Here is a 10,978-nt window from a genome sequence, read left to right on the forward strand (position 1 = left end):
TTGCATCCCAACAAGAGTTATGTCCCCTGCAGCAGGATCCAGTATAAGCTGGAAACCGCAGAACCAAGCCCAAAGCCCTTCCTTTTCACACCTTTTATAAGTGTATGTGAGGCTGCACCTGGGCCCCATCCTTGCACTGAGCAGCACAAAGTTCTGTCATCGGCTCATGAAACTGTTTCTCTAATGTGGGGAGCAGCATTCCCATTAGAGGTCCCAATATATCTACCCACCTATGGCCTCATCTGGGACACAAAACTTCTGAGGAGCCTTTCAGGAGTGGGGAAATGCAAAAGAGCATTTATTCACCTGAGCATTCCTCTAGCCTTGAAACCCTGTCAAGCCAGGATGATTATTAAGTCCGAGGATTGGGACAGTTTCTATTTGTTCCAAGTCAGCTCTCCCACACTTACTTTATTCCATCTGGCCAAAGCAGCTTTAAATCTGAACACGCCAATGTGCCTGACATTGGATTTACTCAGCCTGAAGCCAAAGTAATTATTGAAATCTATTAAGGGAGAAAAAATAAAGTATATTATTGGCATCTGATTGACTTAATTCCCGTTCAAGAAAAAGTCGGCTGACCTGTAATTGGAAATCAGTTTTGCCTTTCAGGAAAAAAGGCCCAGTGTGAATTGTTGGCTGGGGTCCTAGACAGGGGACTTTTGCTCAGGAAGCCCCTGTTGTGACCTTTAAGTGTCCCTGAAAGCAAAACATGGAAGATAGCAAAGCTCCTCTATCTGATAACAAATCTACTGTCACTATTTCTAGCACTGACATAGGTTTTCTTTTCTTACCATGAAGTGACACTTCTCCATCTCTGATTGAATAGCTATTCATCACAGCCATTCAATGTTTACTGCACATAACTCTTTGCCTTGATAAAGCCTGCTGCTCTAAAAATAACATGATAGAGCCGGCTTTTATATATATATATATATATATATATAATTCTAGTCCCACCTCTTTGTGCTCTCATAAGCAAATCCCATGACATGTTCTGCCATGATGAATTTTCACTCAAACCCAGCACTGCCACCACAGTCAAAAGTGGAGGTTCAACATCTGTACAGCTCCAGTGCCAGCTGTGCCAGACTCACCACTCTTGTGACAGAAATCATCTCTGTGCCTCCACAGCAATCGGCCTTCCTGGATTTCTGGGTAGTTGCTGTTACCAAACGATGCACGTAAGAATTCTGGGACATCTCTGGCTGCACCAGTAGGCTGGTATATGATTTGTAGAGAAAGTAATCTAGTTTCCAAACCAGCATTCTCCAAAGTATGAGCTTAGAGTGAGATCTTTCCAGCTGATAAGGCGAGAGTTCCTGGGTTGGAGCCAGGAGATGGCACACCACACTGGAACACTACAACTAGGGATTTGAAACCACATGTTGCAGCTTTTTACCCCTAGTCCTTCTAGACAGTTTTCTTTGCAGCTCCTAATGCATGTTCTGAAGACAGGAGAATATTTTTACAGCATTTTATAGTGGAAAAATTCTGGAGCACAGTATTGCAGGAAGTATTTTCAACGGTATAACTGGGAATGACACCAAATTCTCCTCAGCTTTCACCTGAAGAAAATTTCCCAGCAGCGGCTTGTCCAGACGCACAAAATGTATCAGTGTCGCAGCTGGCAATAGGATCAGGCTTTCCCTGCTGGCTGTCCAGAGATCTCTCCACTGGACCACACTCGCCCTCTGTCTGGTTTCTAACACAACCCAAACAGTGAGTCTCTGCAGGTCTTAGCATCCCTCCAGCTTCTGATATAATTGATACTAATCTCCTAGTGGTGTAGATATTTGCAATGTACCAGATGGGCCATTGTTTAATTAATAGTGCTGCTTTCATTCAGTCTGAGCTTGATTAAATGAAAACTCCATCTGTGGGGAGCCAAAACCTGCAGGCAGGATGCAGGAGAGTGATGCTGCTATCAGCTTTGATGATTTTGAGAGAAGAGGTTGTATGGGGTGAAGCTGCATTTCCAACCGTTTCTGGGGAGGAATAAGAGTCCTGTCTCCAAATTGGCATTAAAAACTTGGTGCTAAAATAGCCTGGGAAAGAAAGGGAAAAAGAGCGGGTGACTGGTGTTGGGGAGAGAGAAACAAGAAGGCAGGATGAGGAGAGAAAGAGTAAGCCGTGCTCTGCTTGAAGGGATGCCACCCAGGGAATGACAGGGGACAAGGAAAGCAGTCAGTCATCTTCATGCCTCCAACATTTGGGGTTGGCTGTTGAGTGAGCATGACCTTGAGAACTACTTATGGAGTCCATGTTCCCATCTAGCCTTGGACATGTTCCTTAAAACCACTGCAGACCTGCCCTGAGATTAGGATCATCTGGCCATCCAGCACACACCACCACCCATTTTGGACACCCCCATCCTTGGGAAGGAGCACAGCACAACGCTGCCTGCTTCTGCGCTCAGAAAATTAACCTGCGGCCACCACAGCTGCAGCAAGAACAAAAACCCAGCAGGGCATAACAAGAGAGAGAGAGGGAAGGAGAAAGGCTACCAGAGAAGGAGCTGACAGCGGGTCGACCTGAAGCAGTTGACCTGAGAGCACCACAGCTGCTCCAGTGTCTGTCAGCTCCTCTGGGGCTGGCCTGGGGGCACATAGAAACTTTTTTAAGGTCTGTGCACATTAGACACTGTGCAGGGTGTGGAAATGGCTTAGACCTCTGTGCAGCTAAATGTGCCAGGAGCAATTTAGTTGCCTAAGCATAGTCGTTTAAATGCCATTGGTACCCGAAACACCCACACGATACACCTGCCACGTGAGTGTCTTTAGTGTGTATCAAGCAGTTCTAGGGAAAATTAATTGTGCCCATCAGTGGGTTTTGGGGGCGTTTTCCCATACTGCACAACGCACACACAGCCTAAGTATCTTTCCTTCCGTTTCTAGCATCCATCTTCTCTGCTGCAACCTGTTGTTACTCTTCTAAAACAAAAAAAGGTGAGTTTTGAGGCTTGATTTCAGAGGGCCAGAAATAAATAACTTGTAAAGTGTGTGTTATTTCATCCTCTGTCAACTGATCTGCACTGCAAATCACAGCATACTGCTGCTGCCAGCCCTCAGAGAAACCCCTTTAGCCCAAATTACAGGGGTCTGCATATTGAGGCTGGTTAAGGCTTGTACCCAAGCCTTCCTGAAAATCCAGGGTAAGGGTTGCTCAAACTACTGCCTTGAGCTTTTCCAGTGTCAGAACGAGTTTGGACCTCATTGTATACAGGTGCACACCGTCCTCTTCCATGGAGAAGTGAGACACAATCTCAGAGCGATAAGGACCCCAGAGCCTGGGGCCAAAGGACTGACTCAGATGGTTGCACCTCCAACACAGACCATGACCACAGATGGTAAAACCTGAGCCTCCAGGATGGGTCCCATTCAGGTATGGCAAATTCATCCATCACTAAAAGGGATGGAAATCCCTGAACCCTTTGTCCATTCCCAGGCCATAAAGGAAGACTTTTAACTTTAAGATCAGCAGAACATGTGGGTGGTGATCCTGCAAAAACTCAAAATCCTGAAAAGTCTGAGACCATGCTTCACTGGATTTGCCCACTACTTCTGTACCTGGCCGTTGGAGAGGTTCTAGCTGCTCTAGACTGTCACTGAAAAGCATTGTATTGAAAAGATAGTTTATAATTTTTAAAATCAAATGGAGTTAAAGGTGTCTAAATGAGCTGAATATAAGACTGGTTTAGGGACAAGCTAACATATATGCAACGCGAAGAATCAGGAGCTAGGCTATTTGTCAGTGTAGCATTTTCCATAATGTGCTCTGCTTCTGTGTCCCCAAAACCTTCTTTTATAAACTAACCAAATAAAAACTCTATACTTAAGTGATGCTTCCCAAACAAAACAGGCAACTTCACCTACAAACCCAGATGTTATACTGGGAACCTTCAGACCAGCTTTGGTCCTTCCCTAAGTGTGTGCAGGGATTTCCAAAGGATTTGAAGTTTGTACATTCCCAGAATCATCCCCTGTGCTTCCCAGCTGGCATAATTCCCAAGCCTTCTTCTGCTTGTTTTCTTCCCCCTTCTGTGGAATTTCATTTCAAAGAATTAATTACTGTCATCTTACATTATCCTTGACTCATTACTTCCAGATGGTTCTATTATTATTTTTTTTCCCAGCCACACACAGAAGTGTTGTGGCCATCACTGAAATGGAGCCGACAACAGCAGGGTAAACAGTCACCCATCTACACAGTCAAAGACTTTAAATACAGAAAAGCCTTATCAGTTTTTATCCACTTCATTTTGTCTCCTGAAAGGATGTTCCTCTTTTCTGTATGTTCTCTGGTCCAGCATTTCCCAGGTTTCCTCTGACTGACCTAAAACACCCAAAGCACTTGATTTCACATCTTCTTCACTTCAATTCTACATTTACAGACCTCCTCATAAGGTCCTCCCTGTTATTTGGACTGACTATGTTTTTTGTTTGTTCTTCACATAGTCTCGTTCCTCTGTCTTCCCAAAAGGTGGGTAATGATCATTACCCTCATCACACAGATGGGTTGGGGAAGAAAGAGACATGAAGCTAAGCAGAGACAGGAGCAGATATCACAGCTCTTGTCTGCCTTCAGCGATACTCAGACACAGCTCTGCCTCCTCCCAGCACCAGCCCTGTTATTGCAACTGCCAAGTGCCATGCACTAACATGGCCTTCTGCCTCGCCTTCCACAGCAGCTGGAGCTGTGTCTTGCCCTCTGCCTCACCACTGTGGCCACTTTCCCATGCCATGGTCTCAGACACCACTCATGTGCAAGGGGAGCATTCTGTTTTCCATGATCCCTTGTGGCAGATACATCCCCAGTGCCGAACTCCATCTCATACATTAGAAGAGAAGATGCATGAGATGCTTTCCTTATTTCTAGTTATGTCTCTTTTCAGCTGTGAATGTAGGACATGTCTGGACCCTCCTTTGTCCCCACCTCATCCCCAATCCTGCTGCAGTGCTGCTGTGGGATAGAATTGGACTGCACGGAGAGATGGAGGGATTTTCCACCTTGTGGGCCTGATGTAGGTTCTGCAAGACCTGACTGAAAGAATACACCAGCATTAAAGGGCTTGGTATATCCCAGCCCATGAGTTCATGGGAGGCTCTTCTTGCCCTCAACATCTCCTGTGGCACCTCTACCTTTTCCTGAAAATAATGAGTGAGATTATTCAGACAGAGATGTGATACAACTGCGTTGCAAAGGAAATGCATAAGCAAACCAACAGCCCTTGTACTGCCACTATGCAAAGCTCTCTGAGGAGGATAACAGGTTCAGAGCCCTATGGCATGACACCTATCTCCTTGCATGATCTGTCCATCAGGGCACAAAAGCCACCACTAGCTACTGATGAAAGGAGAAGTAACATTCAAAATTAAACTCCCCATGGGACTCGCAGCAGCTGCACCTCGTTGTCAATCCCTCTGTGCACCTTGAGTTCTGTTCTGTCTCAAGCAAAACAGTGGTTAAATAAAACCCATGAAAGCAAACATTTTTCCCAATTTTACTCTGTGTATGTGCCTGTGTTGATGAATCATTCATAAACTAGTCAAAGCATTCAATATTCATAAGCAGGGATTGAAGCTAGGAAAATCAAGTGAAGGAAATATTCCCAAGCTCCACTTCTCTTGCAGACTCATCCTACTTGTAAATTGCTGCTTACTCCAGGTTCTCCTAGTCTTTCAAATGTGGCCATTTCCCACACACACCTTTTCTGCAGACTTTACTAAACACCAAAACACTAACGTTAATATTTCAGTCATTATCATTCTCAAGCTCGTTAAGTTTCAGATACCAGGTTCAGCTGAGATGAATGAGGCAATTCATGTATCTTGCAGGGACCAGGTTATTTGTGGGCTCAGGAAGACATTACTGTATTCGTTATATCCTGCTCATACTTCGAAGATTTTTCTCCCAATGGCGCAGGCAAGAGACTAAAATTTTATGTGTTTATATATCATGTATCTTAATGGAAAATGAGATTCTTGGACAGAAGAAGAAAGCATCAGGGAAAAGTATTGACTTGCTCCAAACATGCACAATTCAACTCATGTTTATAAATCTTTGCCCGTTAGTACAGATAAATAATTTCCAAAATGTAATTTGTTCACAAATGGCTCACTTTCGTTCCCAGTCACTCATGATGTGTGAATAGTCATATGGCATAATTTTTGTTCTTGGACCCAATGACTGAAACTTCTATGTGAGATATGCCTCCAGCCAGGAGACCAATGAATGACAAATAGCAAATAACTCATTTCCAGAATGTATTCTTGAAACATTTACAATTTGCAAACATTTTCATAAATTCCCAGCAGCCACTGGGATATTGGTGATTAATGAGTTGCAGTGCCTCTGCAAACAGCCATGAATCTCATTCAGGAGGACAGAGTCATACAAGTTTTCTCATTATTCAACCAGCTGTACCACACAATAACTCTAGAGCAATCCACTAAATTCCAGAGGCAAGTTGATTGTCGCTGGCAACGATGTGTAAAACAGTCTGGGTTAAATTACCAGACACTGGTTCAGTTTGCAGAGGTTGAGCCCAGTTCCCCGTGTTTGGAAAATTAACTAGGAAAGCCAAAGTCAAACAGTGCCAGATCAAGCCAAGAGCATTTCACACTCACAAGGGAAAAGAAGGTAACAAGGCCCTTTTGAGTCAAGCTTGAACAAGCTGGGTGTAGAAACCATTAGGAGTTGGGTTTGCAAGTCTTTGTCTGCATACATCTCCTCTTACATGATGATAGAAGCCCATCATTATTCAGAGACATTCTTTATCTTATAGAAACACAGAATACATACTTTGTGGTTTAGCCCTCCTACATAGGTGGAACGAGTCCCTAATATGCTCTCCTGCTGAGCAATATTAACACAGAAAATAGAGACCCTTAGGAAATAAGAAAGTTTGAACAGCAACAAAGAACAGATGTCCAATGGAAATGAAAAAGAAAAAAAAGAAAAAACCTTCACTTACAGAAGCAATTGTAAAAATATGAATGTTATAAAAACATACACACACCAAATCATACTCCCACATCTATCCCACAAGATTTAGAGGCAGCAGGATGCTCCAAGCATTAGGGTAGCGCTTCCAGAAATTCACCAGAGGCTGATACAACAGCAGTGTTTATTTAATAACAGAGGCACTCAACCAACTGAGCTAGGCAGGGTAATTAGCACAGAAACAGCTGCAGTCGCAAGGGGAAGGTGGATTCATGGGAGAATGCAATGTAGTGCTCTCCGTGAGACCCCAGGAGGTGACAAGATAAGAATTACAGCTACGAAAGTAGAATAAAAGTGGCTGGGTCTTTATTACTCAGTATATCAAAAGTCAGTTCCCTAAAGCAAGCAGAGCAGGTGAGTGGACTAACATCACCATGACGTGGAGGGCCTTCTCCCGTGGGGGGGACCCCGGGCTGGGGCAGGCAGGGGGTGAGGAGCCTCCCCTGAGGGTCAGGAGCGGCAGGGACAGCGTGTGAGGGACTGACCCCGGCCCCGTTCCTGTCTCCTGCGCCGCTGTGGGGAGGAGGCAGAGAACTCGGGAGTATTTGGTTTTCTTTCTCATTACCCTTCTCTGATTTGATAGGTAATAAATTAATTTCCCCAAGTCAATCTGTTTTGGATCTCTCACTGCCCTTACCCCGACCCACGGGCCCCGTGAAGCTGAGGGGAGCGACACAGCAGCTTTGGAGGGCACGCGGCACCCAGCCAGGGTCAGCCCACCACATAATTTTCTGTTTTCTCCAGCAAGTGCATCTATTATACTGTGACAGGGGAATATTAAAAACAGGCTACATAAAATGTCGCTGCATGAACTGGTGTTGTTTAGATGTTGGTACAGCTGCATATCCCTTGTCTTTGTAAAAGCAAGCTCAGAAAAAAGGTTTAACACTGTATCCCATTCAGCTATACTGAATATAATATATATTTTTTGTAGGATACATCCCTGCGGGAACTCTCGTTCTTGCTGCTCTCACCCAAATAACTGTTTTCACCTCCAAGAAAAGAGCCATTCTCTCTACTGGGTAAAGACAGTCATTAGTGAGCTGCTGGTAATTAATACAGCTGTGTATCCTGCCTGCCCTCCTGCTACAGAGCTGACCTGCACACAGCAGGTTTCATAATAAGCACCCAGATGTATTCAAGACCAGGGGACCATATAGTCTGTACACCATGCAAGACTCAGATGGCCTTAAGATTTGGGATAGACCCACCCACTGGGACCATGGGGCTTGCAGAGAGCCAGGGAGAAGGGTCAGAAAGTGGTGCTTGTTTAGCTTAATCTTTGGCATTTATTTAAGAGAAGGTAAATTCTTTTACAAACAAAACTAGGGGAAACAGAGAAAGGACCCATGTTGCTGGGCAAAGCATACTAGGAAATATAACAGCTGCCTTTTCAGGTGTTTCCTTTAAGGTGTCAAGATAAGGATGCTACCATAAAGTGGTATTAGTGCCTTACAAAAGTTACCTGCATTTCCAGTGGGGTGTGGATCTCTTCCATTTTGCATTAAAGCAAGAAAACAGAATGGAAAAGATTGTGGTAACTGAAGTCATCTTGCTTTGGGATTAATTTACAAGTTATTATTTATCCCTCCTCCATGGCACTGCCTGCAGCTTCCTCTTCTGGTTCAGCAAGAGAAGCAGGGACTGCAGAGAGAACAGAAACTTTATTGTGGAAGGTAAAGCAGCATAAAAGCAGAAGATCCCGAGCACTCATCACGGCTAACACTATGCTCTGCAAAGAGAAAAAAAAACAACCAACTAACAAACAAACAAAAAGCTTAAAAAGGCTTGGAACAGCACAAGAAAAGGAGCTGATCTGGCTTGATGCAAGTGCGTGCCTGTATGATAGACTACCATCTTGTGGGGGACAATGCAGCTAGTGATGGACGTCACAGCCATGCCAAAAGCCCCGAGCTCTGAGCATCCTACCACGCTCCCAGAAAGAATTTGTTCCCTCCCAGAGCACACCACCACCTAAACCAGCTGGAAGCAAAGGCACACAGATGAAGGTTTGTGAAGGGCTTGGAAACACAGCAGAAATATCCAGCTCCAGTAATCACCTGCTGGACACCACTGCTACCAAAAACTCTACAGAGGGTCAAATCTAGCTTTGCACAGAAGCCCTCCATTTAACCATATCAGCCTGAGACAGATAACGACATGGTTTGGCCCCTCTAGTGTGGACATGGTGTGGAGAAAACCACCAAAAAGATGTTGAGAGCAGTTCAGAAACTGTGCAGAACAAGAAGGGAATGAGCACGACAGATAATTTTTTCTAAGAGGTGATCTGTCTGATCAGGGAAAGGGCCCATCAAGCCCTCCCAGCAGGGAGGAGGTAGTTTAACTGCTATTGCTCATACTGTGGAAAATGGGGCTATTTTTCCAAAATTTTCATGCTGTTGCCTTCTGTCCTGGAAATGTTTCTGAGATTGTCTTAAGCATTGGGTTTCTTAGAGATGAAGGGGAATACTGAGGGAAGGAATGGTGTCTGAAGAAATTTTGCTGAGGTCCATTAAGCAAAGCAGCACTAGGAAAAAGCAGCAACAGAACCCCTCTGTATTCTAGCTTCTCACTTAATAATTCTTACCTATATTTATAGAGGGGGAAAAAACACCAGTCCAAGGAAGATTAACCTGAATTCTAATTATAGAATAGGTAAGGTTTTATTTTATTTTTCCCTAAAGGAAAAATACATCTGGGTGATTAAAAAATACACAAAAAATCCCCAAACAAACAAAAAGATGAATAGCCTTTGGTCCAAAGAATAGAGAAGTGCCACTGCAAACTTGAGAAGGAGGATATTATCTGAAGCACTGTAAAAAAATCAGGCAATGTAATTAAAGCATTGCATGGACCACTACAGGTATCCATCCCTGCAGCTTGCCACCCAAATTGCAACACGTACCTGAATGTCCCAGCTCCAAAGGGTTATTCAGCAATTCTTCCTTGCTTGTCCCTTCAGTTTTAATTTCCGTTCCCCTCAGTTTTACTTTGAGGGGCTTTAATTTCTCTCTCCATTGTTACATGCTGCGTTCTGCTTCAGAGGTTGTGAAAGGGCACCTGGATTTGCCATCGCCGTTGGCAGGCAGGCAGAAAGTGCTGTACTGCTGCTGCATCTGAATTAGCGTGTTTTCTGTGGTGGTTTCGCACCTCTTCCTTTGCACACCCCCAGCACACCCTGGTCCTGCTGTTTTCAGGCAGCCCCCAGCAATGCACACCCACACCATGGTGCCACACCTCAAGTGCTCGTAGTCCCTGGGGAGAGCTGAGAGACATCTCCTCCTCTGACTAAGTCACAGAGGCAGAGGCTGCATCAGGCTGGGCTCTGCTCCTTTTAGGTACCCATGCAGTCCAGTTCAAGCCAAATACATACAGTCTACAGCAATGTAAACCTACCCTTTATTACTTACCAGCTACAGGATGCTCTGCCTGATGCTCCCTGTGCTTGAGTAGCCCATAGAGCCTGCACGCCCCTGACACGTATGTCATTGGTCACTGGCTTCCTGGGGGAGAGCACTGCTGGATCACTATATTTGCTTTTCTGTCCTAGGCTGAGTTGTTAATTTTTTAATAGGAATAACCTACACAGAACATTTGAATTCTGAACCCTAATGAGCATGTACATGGGCTTCTTTTCCCAGTGATTGAAACGCAGGTATTTATTCCACCTTTGCAGGTGTCAGCAAAGTCTTATAACTTGTGCTCAGATGACACAAGGCAATGGCTTGCTTTTTTTTTCTTTCTTTGTTGTTAATGAGATAGTTTCCTCTCTGAGTATTGTGAGTGGCAGGAGGTAGAGACCTGCCAATCAAAATGTTAAAAGGACATTGTCAATGTCACACTTCATTCTCAACTCTCCATCAGTTTTTACGCAGAAACAATGTTCAAATTACAGTCCTGCTATTTGCAAGGTGAGAACACAAGGTCTGCCCCTTGCACACAGAAGCCTGAAAAAACTCAAGCTGCTATTTTC

The sequence above is a fragment of the Falco rusticolus genome, chromosome 12 (assembly GCF_015220075.1).
Source record: "Falco rusticolus isolate bFalRus1 chromosome 12, bFalRus1.pri, whole genome shotgun sequence".
In the NCBI taxonomy this organism is placed as follows: Eukaryota; Metazoa; Chordata; class Aves; order Falconiformes; family Falconidae; genus Falco; species Falco rusticolus.